At 46.3% G+C, this 13,839-nt stretch overlaps 1 protein-coding gene across 1 annotated transcript in view; it reads left to right on the plus strand.

Annotated features, from left to right (window-relative positions):
• Window positions 1-13,839, plus strand: part of LOC8029327 — a 307,144-nt gene that overhangs the window by 75,739 nt on the left and 217,566 nt on the right. The window lies entirely within an intron of this gene.

Below are 13,839 nucleotides of genomic sequence, written 5' to 3' on the forward strand. Positions count from 1 at the left end.
AAATTAAAATTTTCCACTTGAATGAGAGAAGTCAGATTTGTAGTTGTGATCTCATGATCGCAACTGAACGCAACGGCAGCCGTTCCCAGTTGCGATCATAAGATTAAACCTGCAAACTCTAGGTGTTTATTACATTCACACCGCGGCGTACGAAATGCATGCACGATATCTTACTACTGAGAGGATAACACATTTTCAATTTAGGTACGTGCTTCTAAAAAAATAACAAAGTTAAGCGTTGAAAAAGTAATTGAAACCGAGATGTTTTTTCGGGCTCGATAAAGTGCGCTTCAATTTTGAACGCGTGCACACGTAGCAAAATGTAGGCGTCCTTTTCTCGCTTCAATGGAAAACGCATTATTCACGCATTATTCACGTGGGCTACCCACGTGAATAATGCATACTCCATCAGTGAGAAATGCGTCGCTGAAGAACACCGAGTGCTTCGGCCGAGCCTCTCGGCACGACATTAGGCCAATATATGTTTTTGTTTTCTTTATCTTCAGCTTGTAACGTGTGAAGTTTTGTAATTAAATAAATGCTGATCTGCACGAGTAATTCCCACGATTTGATTGGCGTTGATAATCATACAAACTATTTACCGCCAAACGCGGGATTGATCACACTAGGAATGCCGCGAATGTTTTTCGAACCGATGGTTCGATGATTGATTCAAGCAATTCGAAAGGTTCAGACGTTTTCGAATTTTCAAACTTCTTGTATCTAAAAATTCGATGGAAGTCAAATTTTCGAACTTCTTAAACTAAGAAGTTCGACGCTTTTCGAAATTTCGAACTTTGCACGCTCAGAAATGCAATGTTTCTCGAACCTCCGAACTTATTACGCCCAAAAGTATGATCCTTTTCGACCTTTCGAACTTATTACGCTCCAAAATTCGATGCTTGTCGAACTTTCGAACTTGATAGACCAAAGAATTCAATGATTTTCGAACTTTCGACCTTCTTGCGCTAAAACGTTCGAAGCTTTTCGAACTTTCGACCTTCCTACGATAAGTAATTCGATAATTTTCGAACTTTCGAACTTATTCATCTAGATTTTTCGAACATTTTCGCACTTTCGATTCTTGAAAAGTAAAAAGTTCGAAGAACTTCGACCTTTTAGGGTAAAAGTTCGAAGTTCGTCGAACTTCGAAAGATCAGCGGGTGGTTTCGTTTGGATTCAAGCAGTGAGGTATATTCGTACTTCTTCCGAAATTTTCACATGCGGTGCCGCATTCCTTGCGGAAAACACTGCCGTTTTTCTTCAATGTTCTGGCATGCTTAGTTTTCGTGAAATAAGTCCCCGAAGAAGCGAGGAAGGACGACGGGTTTTCGGCAATTGTCGTTTGTGCCATATTTGATGCGCACTATGGCTGAAGTTATTTATGGTAGAGATGCTAAACTTTTTAAGAATGATCTATGTATAGCCTAGGTCAGTGTCCTTTTAAGATATGGTAATTGTTATTCAAGATGAGTTATGAAGAAATTTCCAAACATGTACCTACGGGACATTATGCCCTAAACTTGGTAATTTTTTCCATCTACATTGCTTGCGGTATCGCATTAAAATTAACGCCACAGACAGTACATATCATTGTCACCTGCAGAATACAAAATAATGTATTTATTGTTTTTTCACTTTGTGGAATAAATTAACTCGTAGAAAAAATTTCTAATATTGTTCAAATTCAGCACGTCATTAAAAAATATTTTAATTTTTTTTTTTTTATTTTCTCGCTTTTACGTTTTTGGGACGTGTTTTGTTTAGCCTGTACACATTTTGGTAGGAGAAACTTGTTTCGAAGTTCTGAGCCTCTGAATATGTAATACAGCAACACTTCTGACCGGTTCTTGATAGTTATTTTTTTCTCTCTGCAGTTTTTTCATTCCTGCATTTAATGTTGTGCATATTTTTTTAAATTACTGGCACAGTTTTTTACGTTGAAAAGACAGCTTTGAACTTCGGAACTACTAAGCCATCCGAACCACTTCGGAACCACTAAGCCATCTAAGCCACGAGTAGTGCCTTACTAATTTCCAACAATAACCATCTACGCCATCTTTTATGGAGTGAAGCGTGACAGTAGCTAGACATATGCATAAATATTTTCAGATTAAAATAAGCTCGACCACGCTCTTTTTTCCCGTATTGTTTTCTTTAACAGTCCGAAATATCCAGGGGATAAAAGGAAAGGCTGGAGCCCCCCCCCCCCCCCCCCCCCCCCCGCCCCTTCTCCCCCATTTTTCCGTTTCCGACGTCACTGGTATGGTAGAACGTCTGTCGCCCTTGAGTTGTGTCGGCTTCTGTGCTTTTTGCGCGGCGTTTCTTCCGCCCTGGAAAAGAAACCCTTCAGAGCAATTACAAACTAAACTTACTATATGCCAGCGTCACTCAGGCGGCGTTCGATCGGATTACTACCAGCGTGCAAGGGGGTAGGGAAGATCGCTTCAAGGTTTTTTGAGCCTCAACCACCTCCCTGCCCCTTGCCGTTTCGAACTGGATGAGTAGTGATCACACGAACAGTGCGTTCGTGTGATCACTACTGCGCGATGCACGATAAATACCCCCGGCCGGCGGTCACAATTACTGATCTATGGTCACACGTCACTCTCCACTGACAAATATTCCAGCACATCCGGGACACTCGTAGTCTCATTTAATTGCCTGACCAACTTCGCGCAGTTTAAATATCAAACCCGAACTTTTCTAAGCCTGATTTCGTGAGAACCAGTGAGGCGTGATTACGTTATTTGAAACTGAAACTGTGGAGGAACATAAAAACCGGACTTTGAACTTTGCGCACTTGGTCTTGAAAGAAATTCGAATTCTTCGAATTTTTTTTCCAATTCAGCTCTAAAATAGAATCGAAACCTTCGACCTTTTCGAACTTTATGTAGAAATAAAAAACGAAATCTTCGAATTTTTCGAGCTATATATCTATAAATCGAATTTCAGATTTAAAGAAATTTGAAATCTTCGATTTTCGAACTTCAGATTCAGGAACTTCAAAATCTTCGATTTTATTGAACCTCAAGTAAAAAAAAATATTCAAAATAATCGGACCCGAACTTTTAGAAACCATGAAAACTTCGAACTTTTCAAATTCGAAACTCCACGGTGGCCGAAAGTTGCGAATTGTTTCAAATCCGAACCTCGGTATGGTCTAAAATTTCGAAATATTTCGAATTCGACCCTCAGTTCTGTTCAAAAATGTCGAAACCTTTCGACTTCGAACCGGTTCGCGACATCCCCAGATCACACCGATGATAGGTAACAGGCGATTTTTCTTGTCACGATGAAGACCTTTAAGTTGAGCGAATGCCCTCATACTGTAGATCTTCATAATATTGACCTAATAAATAACCCATATCAAATATTTGTACGATACTAAGGCACTATCACTCAATTGACAACCTTTGTTAATGCTGCGTCTCGGACATCAAAGAGTTTTAATTGGGGTTGTGTGGATATTTAGACAGCGTGTAGTTGGTCAGCCTTTTGAAAGTTGCGACGAGTTACTCGCTGCAGATGAGAAATTTAGCCAGTGCAGTACCACCGCAAGCCTGGAGTCGTTAACGTGCACTACGCAGTACTGGTACTCGACCGCACGCCGGTACGATGCTCATCCAGACCGAAACGGGCAGGGGCGGGGATTGAGCCCAGGATCCCTGGGTTCTGCAGCGCGAGCTTCCGCTCCACGTGCTCTGAGCTGGTGTGCGCTAGCCCACTCGATCACCGATCCACCCCATGAGTTTTGGAGCAACAGCTAATACCCGTGCCACACGGGCAACTCGAATGCCATTTACAACGAATGACATTTGAGCGGACGCCAATCAGCGCGCGGCGCTCCGTGCGTGGCGCGACAGATAGCGAGCTGATTCGCCGATCACGCAAATGTCATTCGTTGTAAGTTACATTCAAGTTGCCCGTGTGGCACGGGTATTACACTGTATTCAGTAAAACTTGAATGTGTGTTTTGAGATTTTGTTTGTTGGTAAGTCATTTTTGTTTTGCAATATAGACAAAACAAGTAAGGGATTGGACGCCGAGTCCGTTAGCGCACCGCAAGCTCAGAGCACGTAGAACGAAGATCGCGGTACAGAACCGAATGCATAATTCTTGGGCTTCAACAGCGGCCCTACCTGTTTCGACACAGACAAGCACATTACCACCGTGGAATTGTAGTAACCATGCTACTGCGCGATGCACGCCAAAAAAGTTAGCATTCGCAATATGCACCGAGTAAAAAAGTTTCCCCTACAGACGTGAGCTACCGTTGCCGTGTACCTCAAAATCGTACCAACATCTTTCTGTCTCTATACAGTCAACGTTTTATTTCTTCAATTTGATTTTTAGCCCCTCGCACGTCGCAAAGTCTACACAGTTTCGCACCAAGTCCGACCTCAGGTGACTTCACGAACCGATGTAGCAAACCGAGCGGCGTCAAAAAAGTGGACCGTCACGGTGATCGTCGCCTTTATCCGTTCTCTATCACCGGCTAAAACCAATCGCGCACAGAAAAAAAAGGGCAGAATCACGGCGCATTCACTGGGGTGATTGGTTTCGCTGGTGATATAGTAAATGCACAAAAACGACGACCACCGTGGCGATACACTTTTGGCCCTTCTTGATTGGCTCCACCGGACCGTGGTGTCGCTCGCGTTCGGGCTTAATATGAAACGAAGTGTATATGGTATGAACTGCCAGCGAAAACTTAAAATTCAGCGTGCCTTCAAGGCGGGACTATACGGCAACGAAACGTCTACGCGCGATAAACGTCTTATGTATATTTGTACCTAGAGTTAGCCCGTTCGTGCGTGCGCCCATTTCTAGCTATCAGAGTCGGCCGTCCGTGAAATTAGGAAAGGGGACAAACGAGAGCGCTCTGCCCGGTTCTTCCTCTCTGTACGCCGCAAGAAGCAGCGCGCATATTAGTTATGCCGAGATCATGGTTAGGCGTTTATTTTTCGAGACGCCGCTAATTAGAGTGCGCTTTTATTCTTCGCAGAACGTTGTCGCGCTAGTACCGCCACGTTAGCCGAATCGCCTCGCTAATTTGTTTGGTCACGGCTTTGTGCGCAATTCTGGTAACGATACGAGTAATGCGAGCTCATTTTTTTTTTCTTTTTTAGTTTACTAAAAAGACCAGGATGCGGAAGGAGGATTCCGGAAATTTCTGTACAAAGCGAGAACGCACGAGCATCTAAAAAAAGATATCGACACCTATACGGAGCGCAAGTTCGTCTGCTCTATTTGCAGCGGTTGCGGAGACGTCAGAACGTCGAGCTTTGATTGGCTCTGATGGGGTCTACCCAGAATCCTTCGATCAGAGCTCGGCGTTCTGCCGTCACCGCAACCGCTGCAAAAGAAGCAGACGAGCTTGCGCTCCGCATAGCAACCGAGGGCTTAAGAAACGCAGGGCGTGGCTATGCGGAGCGCAAGTTCGTCTGCTCCATTTGCAGCGGTTGCGGAGACGTCAGAACGTCGAGCTTTGATTGGCTCTGATGGGGTCTACCCAGAATCCTTCGATCAGAGCTCGGCGTTCTGCCGTCACCGCAACCGCTGCAAAAGAAGCAGACGAGCTTGCGCTCCGCATAGCAACCGAGGGCTTAAGAAACGCAGGGCGTGGCTATGCGGAGCGCAAGTTCGTCTGCTCCATTTGCAGCGGTTGCGGAGACGTCAGAACGTCGAGCTTTGATTGGCTCTGATGGGGTCTACCCAGAATCCTTCGATCAGAGCTCGGCGTTCTGCCGTCACCGCAACCGCTGCAAAAGAAGCAGACGAGCTTGCGCTCCGCATAGCAACCGAGGGCTTAAGAAACGCAGGGCGTGGCTATGCGGAGCGCAAGTTCGTCTGCTCCATTTGCAGCGGTTGCGGAGACGTCAGAACGTCGAGCTTTGATTGGCTCTGATGGGGTCTACCCAGAATCCTTCGATCAGAGCTCGGCGTTCTGCCGTCACCGCAACCGCTGCAAAAGAAGCAGACGAGCTTGCGCTCCGCATAGCAACCGAGGGCTTAAGAAACGCAGGGCGTGGCTATGCGGAGCGCAAGTTCGTCTGCTCCATTTGCAGCGGTTGCGGAGACGTCAGAACGTCGAGCTTTGATTGGCTCTGATGGGGTCTACCCAGAATCCTTCGATCAGAGCTCGGCGTTCTGCCGTCACCGCAACCGCTGCAAAAGAAGCAGACGAGCTTGCGCTCCGCATAGCAACCGAGGGCTTAAGAAACGCAGGGCGTGGCTATGCGGAGCGCAAGTTCGTCTGCTCCATTTGCAGCGGTTGCGGAGACGTCAGAACGTCGAGCTTTGATTGGCTCTGATGGGGTCTACCCAGAATCCTTCGATCAGAGCTCGGCGTTCTGCCGTCACCGCAACCGCTGCAAAAGAAGCAGACGAGCTTGCGCTCCGCATAGCAACCGAGGGCTTAAGAAACGCAGGGCGTGGCTATGCGGAGCGCAAGTTCGTCTGCTCCATTTGCAGCGGTTGCGGAGACGTCAGAACGTCGAGCTTTGATTGGCTCTGATGGGGTCTACCCAGAATCCTTCGATCAGAGCTCGGCGTTCTGCCGTCACCGCAACCGCTGCAAAAGAAGCAGACGAGCTTGCGCTCCGCATAGCAACCGAGGGCTTAAGAAACGCAGGGCGTGGCTATGCGGAGCGCAAGTTCGTCTGCTCCATTTGCAGCGGTTGCGGAGACGTCAGAACGTCGAGCTTTGATTGGCTCTGATGGGGTCTACCCAGAATCCTTCGATCAGAGCTCGGCGTTCTGCCGTCACCGCAACCGCTGCAAAAGAAGCAGACGAGCTTGCGCTCCGTATAGCAACCGAGGGCTTAAGAAACGCAGGGCGTGGCTATGCGGAGCGCAAGTTCGTCTGCTTCTTGCACAGGGGTTGCGATGATGTCGGAACGCAGCGCTCTTATTGGCCGATTGAAAAAAAAAATTGTGGGTAGACCTCAAGACATCTAGGATTGAGGTCAGCCATCATCCTTTCAATGAAAGCCAATCAAAGCTCGGCGTTGTTCTGACGTCACCGCAACTTCTGCGCAAAAAGCAGACGACCTGCTCTCCGCGTACGCTTTTCGCTTTTGCGGTTTGTTATTCGGCGTTTTATCGGCTAATCCTATAATGTCGTGTAGACGCTGCAAATGTTTCAGAGTGTAGCGATGACTGCGCACGAGCTGCTGCTCGTCTTGCTTAGTTAACACTCTACAGCTTGTCAGGTATTTATTTTCTTAGTGAGTTTGGAAGCGAAGTGCCTATTTCCTATAGGAGGTAGTCACTGGACGCCATATTTGAGGGCGATGTTTAGAGCGCATGCTCAGAACGAGCTCACATTAATAGCCTGCTAAGACCGGCAACCTTGATGGTGCTAAATGCACGTTCCAAAAGGACTGGTGAAGCTCGCCGTCAGCACGCGCTCTGCAGCAGCGCACACGGATATGGTCGCCAGAGAATACTCCCTATAGGATTCCTCCTTTACAGTAGGCACTATAAGATATACACGTGCATTCGCTTTCCTCCAAAAAAGCGAACGTCGCATATTTTAGGTATATACCTAAAATATGCGACGTGCGCGGCGGCCTTCTTACAAGGTCATGGTGATTATCTCTGCGCACATCGCATCTTTATGTCGTATTGTATTCCGAGCTTTGCAATTCGCAAGGATCCATCCGTTGTTCGTGGTGATTGGCTTGCTTTGCGTGCTACAGGAAAGCTAACACATAATAAATTATTGAATATAGGCCTCTGACGTTCGGTTAGCCTGACAACTCAAAGGAACCAGGTGCCGCTCAGACAACACAGCGGACACGCGCGCGCTTATATCGAACTCATCCGCTAGACGCGCGACAACAATCTTAGGTGTATATATTTTTTTCCAGACGCCAGAAGCTATCGACGTTCGCATGGAAACACGAGAACACACAAGCCAAATAACGACCCACCCATGTTTATATTCGAGCAGTTCATAATGTCGAGATTTTAATGTTTTTGCAACTTAACTAGCTACACCGTTTTTTTGTTATTTTTTCGGTTATTTTTTATTTTTTTTTTTAGTTTTGCGCAGTGGTTGCTATGTTGCAGCGGTCCATACGAATTTGAACGCAGAATCGGCAATCCTCTGCTCACGTGACGGACCGTGTAGCGGACGCTGGCATCCGTCGCAGCCAATCCAGCGTTGTGGACTTGTCACGTGACCATGCGTCCCGCGCGTCACTGCGTACCTATCGAAGGTCACGGGACACTGGCGTGACTTTGACGGCTCGTATGGCATCCGCCGTAGTTCATCGCAAGGCAGAACGGGGCATTACCGCTTCGTCCTGGCAGGGGCATTAGGCGGCGACCACCATGGCCTATGCGTTTTTGGGAACCGAGCACGGCAAGATGTGCGAGCCGCCCGCCATGACCAATGTTGGCTACAGCCGCCGCTTCCTGAGCCGACGATCACGCGTTGCCTCCATACGGATCGCGGCTGCACTTCTCTCAGAATGAACCGGAGTCGAGAGCACGCTGGTTTGGACTACAAGATCCAATGCAGGCTGCGCAATCTTTAACGAGTCGCAAAAAATGGCGCCAGGCCTGGAGGTGCTTGAATGAACTAACGTTTGGGTGGGTACCAATAAGATATACGATGAAAGACGAAAAAAGGAAAAGGAACGATATTATTATAAAATGTTGTTGTTTATTGTCACTGACGGCTTAAAAGGGAACGCTGGGCGTGGTGTATTTATCTGGGGCATCGTATTATCGCTTCCTCAGCTGATCAGATTGCATCATTAAACAATTAGAACGCGGAAAAAAATATAAGTCACGGCGTTCGCTTTTTAAGTTTCAATGAATCGCAGCAATAAAAAAAGGAAAACGCAGGCATTAGTTTATTATGTTTACGCTAATTGCTCATCTTTTCTTGGGCATTCTTTTGTCGCAATCACATTAACTATGGAGCAATACAATGCTCGGGCCCCTCTACGCTCCACGGTTGTGACGTCATCAGCGAGTCTAATTAAGAGGGTGCCATGTCCTTCTAACACATGTTTGCTTGTGCGTCTTGTTCCTGTAGTTTCAAAAAAAAAAAAAGATAAGGAGAGACGAGTAACATTGACTACTCTCCGCAACTTTTCGTTTTTTGACTGAACCTCGTAACATCATACGAATAAGGGTGTCAGGCTCATTAGTTACCTAAAGGGGTCATGAAACGATTTTCCTACTTCTTCCTCCTTAGCTCTAATCCTCAAATCAAATGCGAATTGTGAAATCACGTGGTCGCGACATTCCTTCGGCACCGGTGCGATGACTCCTAGCTTCTACCGTGCTTTTTATGTACACCATAGAACTTGTCATTCCCCAGGGACGATAAGTTCCGTCAGGTGGTCACGAACACGAATCCAAATATTCGTCCACGGGTCGATTGTCGACGAGCTCATACGCCCGAGTGACGCAGTTCTCGTGTACAATGCGTAAGCTGGGCTCGGCTGACGTCAGGTTGTGGGAATCGCGGACGTATCGTAGTGAAAAGGCGGAGAGCTTTCGAAGGAAAGAAAGTACAAAATAGGTCCGCTATATTTTTAAATGTTCGTACCGAAAAGCTGGCTTTTCACTTTCTACCCTCTTTCTTTTCGCCAACTGAACGATGTGCGATTAGTAAAGTCCCAATTTAAAATCATTCATCCCAACCCAAAATTCGTTTCATGGCCCCTTTAAGTTGATTTTTTATATGTTTGATTTTCGCTTTGTTATGTCGATTTTCCCAGCGTGTCACGCTGTTGCTTTGTTTGGACTTCTGTATATGCCACCACAAGGGAGCAAGGGGCTCTCTCAAGCTCTTCTTACAGCTTTTTCTCCTTGTTTCCTCCATTCATGTGTTAAAATGTAAAATAAAGTTCCTTAATAATTAATAACAAAAAATGAAAGCCGTTTACAATTCTCTGTAACGCCGGTTAGAGCGCAGCTCTTGAGGAGGATGGTGGAGGCATACTGAGGGATAGGTAACTCCTTGATGTCACGTGACCTCAGGGGGTCACGTGACCTCGGGGGAGGGGGGTCACATGAACTCAAGGGGTCACGTGACCTCAGGGAGTCAAGTGGCCTGAGGGGGGTCACGTGGCCTCAGGGGGGTCACGTGACCTCAGGAAGTCACGTGACCTCGGGGGGAAGGGGGAGGGGGGGTGACGTGACCTCAGGGGGTCACGTGACCTCGCGGTTACGCCGACGGCGACGGCGATGCCGTTCAAGCCGGAAACGGGCCCCTAAGAGCTGCGCTCTAAAAATTGCAGATCACGAACTCGAGCATACAATATAGATTCTGCACAATACTGCACCCCCCCCCCTTGTTTGTGTAATTTTTCTTACAGAAATATTAGTTCGGTGCAAACGTCGAGACTCCAAATTGAGTGGGTGATATTACTTCGTTTTTCTATTACCCAGTATTTGAGAACCCTTCCGGCGTCGGTCGATCGAAACCACTGCGGGTTCTTCGGCCACACTGTTAGATGAGAGAATCAAGACCAACATTGCGTATATGTTGTCTTTATTATAAAATAAAATAAACTACAAGAAAACTGAAGTGCAAGACGCATAGTTAGCCACCCATGGAGTGGGCTCACAACAAACAGAGACGGGTCAAAAAAAAAAAAAAATAAAAAATAAATGCTTTCTACCTTTTCCCCGCAACAAAAAAAAAACGGTTTGATTTTTATTTATAGACATCCTTCTTCTCGTTCTCCATTCTCCGGTTGATATGTGGCTGATAAATATTCTCAGTGGAATTGCGAAATTAAAATTAGCATGTTTGTTGGCGAGGTATACCACCTCAAAAACCAAGACATGATATACAGGGTGTTTCACGAAAAGTGGACAAATTCGATATTGCAAAAAATACACGTCGCAACAAAAATAGGCTTGCGTTGTTGGGGCCCTGGGCCAGGGCACCATTTAGGAAAATTATTAAAGGTATGGATAATTAACGTTTTAATATTGTGTTTAAGGGCATGGTTTCAATTAGAATATTGCTCAGCATCATAAAAAATGTCAAATCAATAAATTGTGGAACGATAGAAGGTACGCGGAGCATTTTACGGCTTTCTGAAAAGCAGCGCAACTTCGACCGGTTTTTAAGTTTCGGTTTGCAATCGGAGCGCTTCTCGGCACCGACGCCACCGCGCCCGGTGCAGAAGTAGTGCAGCCAACCTCTGCTGCGCTGTCCTCGCGCAACGCAGCAGAGGTTGGTTGCACTATTTCTCCACGGGGAGCGGTGCCGTCGGTGCCGACGGCGCCGCTCCCCGTGCAGATACGACTTGCAGGACATTATGTGGGTGACTAATCTTTGCAGTAACTCAGCTAATTAATTAAAATTCGTTAATTATCTTTTTAATTAGTAAAAAATAGACAGATGTTTCCAAATAGAAACTTAAGGTGAATTCGGGTAGTCGCCTCTCTCCTCTGACCTCGATTCAGCAAAGCGCCCCCTCCTCGCCGCCAGAGCTACTCGGGATCCTTTTCAGCTGACCACAACTGCTGGGTTCAGAGCGCTTTGACATTCCCAGGCCAGTCACGGAATTAAACTTTCTTGACATTGGTAATGCATTAAAAACAACACGATCTTACAGCGTACGGTGGATGATTGAGCAATATTTACGCTCGCAACGTGATGAAATAACAGTTGTGACGTAAATTTTGTTACGCATCGGCTTGTAAAAAAGAAAAGAAAACAGCAGTATGCGAATTGATTTTTGCGGAACGGAACGAAAGCCAATGCTTGGAAACAGTTGTCAACTCATCGCGTTTTCGTCAGTGAACGCGCTGCGATAGCGGTCATGCGTACGACAGAGCAGGCAAATATAAAATGGTTAATAAACCGCATTTTTCTCACGGCGAAATATCGTGCAAGCATCGCAATGTGACACATATCACAGTGCATTATATTCGGTTCTCCCTTTATTTTACAACACAAACCTTTGAACACACTTTTACCAAACCTCACAAATTTCTTGAAGCGACCACAAAACCCGGTAAAACAGCGGCGAGCTCTGCGAGCTGTTTCGTTGTCGGTTAGGCTTAGCGGATTCACCGCCGTGAGATGAACGGTACGTGAAAGCACTGGGAATACTTTACACGTCGGCTTTTCCCGTTACGGTCGCAAACGAATGTCGTCCCGTCCGTTGTAATCCTCGCACCGTCGAATGCACAAGCACTTTCTAGAACCACATACCAATCGCCGTCATGCCGTACCCCGCACACCACAACAGACCACTGCCGGCCATCGTCAACAAAACCGCGTGATCACCGTCCGAATACCCCGTGACGCCTGCGCCGCTCCGCACTCTGACGGCTACAGACGGAGTGCTAGGGAGCGCTCTGAGAGGGAGTAACGCCCTCGGAATGAACCGCCCGATCCGGCCACAGCACTTTCTTTCACCCACCGATTTCGCGCGCTCTGGAAAGAGCGCTTGAGAGCGCGCAGAAAGAACCACGCGAATTCGCCATTAGAGAGCGTCATCGAAAACAACAAATACCCGTGCCACACGGGCAACTCGAATGCCCTTTACAACGAATGACATTTGTGTGATCGGCGAATCAGCTCGCAATCTGTCGCGCGTGTAATGCGCCACGCCCGGAGTGTCGAGCGCTGATTGGCCGTCCGCTCAAATGTCGTTCGTTGTAAATGGCATTCGAGTTGCCCGTGTGACACAGGTATAAATCAACTTCTTTTTAGAACAACTTGAAGATCATCGGAAACTCGGGGGCGCACCAAAGTTACCACTCCTGAAGCAGGCGCAAAGCTGGGAGTGGCAAGACACGGATGATTAGATTATCATCGCGTTCCGCCCCTGCGGAACGCGATGATATACATATGTATACAGTTTTTTCTTAAGCTTAATAGAATAAAAAATAACATGAAAACTAGATTAATGCGGTCTGCGCAGGTGAATTATAAGGCCAGGGGGGCATAGTGTAGGGGGCTAATCGTAACGATCAGTCGGCTAATTATTTTATTTATTTATTTTTTATTTGGAAATATTGCGAGACACTGAGACGGTGTCCAAGGCAAGGCGAGCACGGAACAGCAAGTACACTGTACATTGCCGATACACAAAAAAGAATAACATAACAACAATAAGCTAAATCGGCAATACAACGCAAAGTGACAAGAACATACAAATAATGAAGAAAAACCCCAGCAACGCTCGAAGATATTCGAGACACAAAAAGCAAACTTATTCTATGACAATAAATGATTAGTACCTGCCGCGACAAAACAAGAAGATGTGAGCTGATTAATAACGGTTAGAGGCCATTTATTCCATTCATGAACAGTGCGCGGAATGAAGGAGTATTTAAAAGAGTCCTTTTTAGATTGTGGCACTATAATGTTGTTGTTTTTTTTTCGTGTTTGTTGCGTGTCTGTCAGGATGTATTGTATTGCATGTATTTTTCGAATGGAAGTTTAACACTGCCATTGACTATGTTATAAAGACACTTAAGGCGATTAATTTTCGTGCGTGTTTTGAGTTCGGGTGTGCTTGACAGTGTATACAGTTGAGAGACGGAAGTCAGCCTGTCGCAACGGTTATAAACAAAACGCAATGCTTTGGTCTGAATTCGTTCTAGTTGCTGTAAGTTTTTTTTTTTTTTTTTTGATGTGTATGGGTTTCATACCAAGTCAGCGTATTCTAGTATTGGCCTAATTAAAGTTGTGTATGCTGTTAACTCTGCTTTAGGTGTACAGTAGGCTAGTTTTCTTCTTGAAAACCACAGCTTCTGCGACGCTTTGGCAACTATGTAGTTTACGTGCGCGTTCCGCGTTAGATCTGAAGCAATGACAATAGCAAGGTACCTGTATTCTTT

Source organism: Ixodes scapularis, unplaced genomic scaffold, assembly GCF_016920785.2.
Source record: "Ixodes scapularis isolate PalLabHiFi unplaced genomic scaffold, ASM1692078v2 PGA_scaffold0__279_contigs__length_252992795, whole genome shotgun sequence".
In the NCBI taxonomy this organism is placed as follows: domain Eukaryota; kingdom Metazoa; phylum Arthropoda; class Arachnida; order Ixodida; family Ixodidae; genus Ixodes; species Ixodes scapularis.